Source organism: Berghia stephanieae, chromosome 4 (assembly GCF_034508935.2).
Source record: "Berghia stephanieae isolate SIO BIC M18660-M18661 chromosome 4, UCSD_Bste_1.3, whole genome shotgun sequence".
NCBI lineage: Eukaryota > Metazoa > Mollusca > Gastropoda > Nudibranchia > Aeolidiidae > Berghia > Berghia stephanieae.
The window spans coordinates 59,383,650-59,388,649 of NC_088363.1; the positions used below are offsets into that span (position 1 = coordinate 59,383,650).

General features: G+C 34.9%; 1 protein-coding gene across 2 annotated transcripts in view; it reads left to right on the forward strand.

The window, feature by feature from the left end:
- LOC144970922 (protocadherin-1-like) overlaps nt 1–5,000 on the forward strand; it is a 262,347-nt gene that overhangs the window by 150,582 nt on the left and 106,765 nt on the right. The window lies entirely within an intron of this gene.

The window sequence follows — 5,000 nt, forward strand, 5'->3', positions numbered from 1 at the left end:
GTCTGTCAGATAAAAAAAAAATTGTAAAATCGCCTAACAGGTGTCATGTCTCGTCTTACATGACTAGTGTTGTTGTTGGCTAGGGAGTTATTGTAAAGCGCTTTGAGCACTTTTAGTGTGATTTTGCGCTATGTATTTTAAAAAAGCTCAAGCTCAAGTTCCACCAATGCCTTCGATACTTTTTTTTTTCTTCCAATAATTTTTTTTCCTTCTGGTCAATATCGTCATCTTCGCTGACTATATATATTGTTTTCTTTCGCAGTTATAAGCATCTGCATCTCTAGTTTCTCTCACCTTTTGTATTTAGTATTTATCATTTCATTCAAAGATTACTTATCTGACACGGCACGTCAGCAGTTTTTAGGAAGAAAGGTAAATTCAGATATAATTACTATAATATTCATGGTATGGTGGCCGTGCGACGCGTTGTATTTGCTTTTAACAACACAAGCGATGTTGAACGTGTGCAGTGGCAGATGAGTGACAATGATCGCTAAACTCGAGCTAAGTAATTTTCTAGTCTATCTCAAAGTACTTTCCATCCGATATAACAAGCCTAGCTACCCAAACATTGCTGGATCGACAGGAGGTCAGAAAAAAATCGCGACTGCACCCAGGATCGATCACTGTCCCTTTGTCTGTGAAGCAGGTGCTCTATCCCGCCCCCACCCCCTCATATGGCTGTTAAGGACTAGTAAAATACAGGTGACTTTTTCTGCATGACATGGAAATATTATGTTTCCAATTTACTTCCTATTGGATTATGAAGTCTTTAAAGCGCACTGAATTCGTCCAAACCCTGGCAATGCACTGTAGAACTACACATAATTCATCTATCTGTTATTTCTTATCCAACCAAGTTATGCTATGTTTTTGCCGATCGAAACGTATCAACATAACGTCGCATCACGCCTCTTCTATCTTGTCAATTCTTGAAATCATTCATTGTGTCATACAAAATCAGGATTATATTCCAGCACATGCCCGTTCATGTCGTGTTATCTGATATACGGTTCTCACAGCCATTCAAATCTCATACATTATTTACCCAGCCATGTAAACTTGGAATCTGTGTATGTGTTTTCTCGTTCTTTTTCTTCTCTTATTTCTGATTGTAACCTTTTTTTCCCTTCTTTCTTTCTTTCTTTCTTTTTATACATATCTTTCTATCTCCACTCATGCGTGACGGAGGGAAGCCGCGCATTTTACGTTTTCTTGACGGTTGACTTGGGAAAAATAAAGATGAAAAGCAAAGAAATTAGACGCGACAGTCAGACAGTCTTTAGAGAATATTAGATTTTGTTGTACAATTATTGTTGTATGGCCTGCTTGGATGGGGTAGGGATTGAAAAGCAAGGTCTGTATTCTGTAGGGCTTGTATTATTATAGATAAATAAATATATATAATCATAATATAGCTGCTGGCCACGACAGGGGTAACGATTGAGTTTAACGGGCTCTCTGAAAATGATGAATTGCCGTCTTAGGAAAATGTTTAAAAATTATAACTTGGAATAACAAATGAATAACGTTTGTATGGTCGTACCACTTGTTACTAACACAATAACAAGTGTCCGGGACTTTTATAAGACCTTTCAAATCTGGTTGAAAGTACTTTGCGATAGACTAGCGTCGTAGCCAAAGGGAAGGGAGCAATTGCTTGTGTTAAACGCTACATATTATGATAGTAATAATAATAATGACTTGGCCATGCTCTATGCGCCTAATGTTTTATTTTTTAATTATAGGTACAGCGATAAACTCCAGCTCTATTAGTTAGTCTTATAGCTCTGAAGGACTACTATAAGATGGCGTTCTCAAAAGAGTCTCTCCGATATGAATATTATATTTAGATCTAACGTCTTACTCTAAGAAGTTGTAGGTTTAAAAATCGCATTGATTTCATTGCCATTCAAACTTTGTCTTGTCTTATCATATCCAATGACAACAATTTGATCAATCTTATCGGCCATCAGTGGAGTATCAAATTTGTGACAGGCCTCCTCAAATTTGTAATATGTTGAACTTTTAGCTGAAAAAAAAAATTAAAAGTCAAAAACTGTGTTTTATTGAAATTCAAATTGAAAAAAAAAAATCGACTTTCCGATCATTTGCGTCCGCTTCATTGAGAGAAGAGACAATATTCAAACGACATCAAACATATTCTATTCATTAAAAATATAAACAGGTTATACAATTTCTATTTTGAAAATGTCCTTTCTAAGAAATAGGAGTGGCAAAAGGCGACGTTATGTCAGGTCTATTTTTAACAAAACAACAAGCAGCTGTTAACTGTGTCTAGAGTTTCCAATATTGGCTATTTTTAGACCATTTTGATTTAAATCCAATGTATCTTGTTTATATTATCCAACGTAAGATTTCATTTCAACCAACAATAGAAAAATCAGGTGTCACTCTTCGACAATTTGATGATTTATTCAGTTATCTGCCTAATCGTCAATGCCAAATCTTGTCATACTTTGACATAAATTACAAGATCTATACTGTTCTTTTACTTATTAGAAAAAAACTCTGAAAAGTATTATGAAACAGTGCCAGACAAAGCAAGAAAGAAAAATACAAGAAAAAAAAGAAACATCCCAAAATAAATCAGTCTTAATCGACCTGCCACTGTTTCATACAAACTGTTTTATGTAAATGTTGCTGCTCGAAGCTCGAAGAAATAAATAACAATGTGAAATTGAAAGTAAACTTAAATTTAATATACGAAAACAGATGAAATGGACGTTTCGTGTTTGATAAAGGGGAAACCCGAAACGTCCATTCTATCTGTTTTCGTATATTAAATTGAAGCTTACATTCAATTCCACATTGTTATTTACAAACTTTTTCAGAGCTTCAGCTTACACCAGTGACTGCTCCCTAATTTCTCAATTGGATATTTTGACTTAGAACCTTTTCACTTAAAATTAGACTTAATATAGATAACGACATCATAATAAAACCTCCAATTTGAAAGGAAAGTGTACCAACATGAATACATAAAAGCAACTTTCAAACTCGATTCAAACACAAAAAGGAAAGGGGCGTTATGATTTTCGTCCAGGAATGACATCGTTCGAGTTCACCTCGTATCGTCTTTTATTAATGTTGACAATCCATCTATTTATTTAGTCTTCTATTAATTGTCCACTGGTTTATTTATCTATTCGTCTTCATCCCAGTCAACCAGCCCCCCGTGAATAATTCTTATCTCCTCTATCATTCATCTGTTGTTAATTTATGTGCCTACTTATCCCTTCACTCATAAACCTATTCATTCATCCGTTCATAATTCCATTTAAACTAGGTAGTTATTTTTTACATATTATCGTTAAATGCTTTCATTATTTCTCTTTAAATCTCTCCCTCTCTCACCCCGCCTCTCTCTCTCTCTCTCTCTCTCTCTCTCTCTCTATTTCTCTCTCTATTTCTCTCTCTCTCTCTCTCTCTCTCTCTCTCTTATATATATATATATATATATATATATATATATATATATATATATAAATATTATATACTATTTATCTTTATTTCTATGTACCCTCTCCATCTCATTTATTTGTCACCGTTTTTATCCTCCTTCTGATATTCCACCATTCTTCCATCAACCATCCACTCACTCGGTCATGTAGCTCGATACATGGAACTGTTTTCTTCCCACGCTTGAGTAGTGATTTGTCACTCAATCAGAGACGGGAGGGCGAAACCCCTATATCGTATAGAAGGCAATTTCTTTGACTTAGGGAACGTTCCCTGTCTTAAGTAAGTATTCTTAGATGACGTCACATGAGGTTTACGTTCTAGTCATAGCTACCTTTAGAATCAGTCAACCCCTCAGTCTGTTAGCATTTATCACAACATTTTAACACAGAAATGAGAGGAATACGCTTCAAATGGTTACTTAGTAACTGGCTCTAAACTATCGGAACAATGGCGGATGCCCTTATGAAATATTTCTCCGACGAGCATAAAAGCGTATCCAGAGGGGGGAAAAACATTATAAATCTGATCATGTTTTGACTTTTACACATTCTGATCACAAGACATGTGAAAAGTTCTATCCAGCATGAAGAATAAAAAGTACCGATTTTCGTTGTTTAGAACCACGATGGCCGCCGTTGCTGGGCGACGTGACATCAGACTTATTGAATCCAATTGCATTGTCACACTTAACAAAAACATGGCAATGTGTATATTTACACAACCTGTGTTAAAATTGTGAGTATCGCTCCTTGGATCAGGATTTACTCCAGCAAAGTCAGCGTCCCCGTCAGTCGCCTTTCGTATAGATGTAAATCTGAAAATTAAATTTTTCAGGATTAGTCCCCGAAAAACAAAGATAAGAATGCATTTGCAAGGAATTAAAATTATGCAATAGTGTCTTTTCTAGGCCTAACAGTTTTGTTAGAAATTGAATTTTTACGATGCTTCTAACAATTTGGCTAGAAATGGAATTTCCTCTTTTCTAAAAGGATAACATATTTTAGAATTTTATAGTGCTATGAAAATTGCCCGCCCTTCAGTTTTGCACCTCAATTTGGAAGGGGGGAAATACGAATAAAGACCAAACTTATGTGACTATATCATATCGTATTTTTAACTATTAGTTCTCATTTTTCAAAATGTGTAGTTTAATAGATAAAATGGCTTTGCGGTGGATACACTATAACATAGTAAAATCTAACATTATTTTTTTTTTATGATCGGCACTAAAACATAACCGGGGAATCACATTTGGTCAACATTTGAAAAGATAAAACCTTCATGTGTGAGTTATTTAAATTAATTTGATGATACTGCTGTAAAAGTAAGAGGGGGGGGGTGTTAAAGTGAGTTTGAGAGTTTGATAACACGGGTAATTAAGTATGTGGACCTTATTGCGAAACGATAGTCTTGCATCCAGGTAACAAGAATCATGTAGTCACATGTTGTCACAATTGGAGAACTCTTTATCAAAAATCACTATCATTCTTATAGCAAAATATAGGTAAGTCATT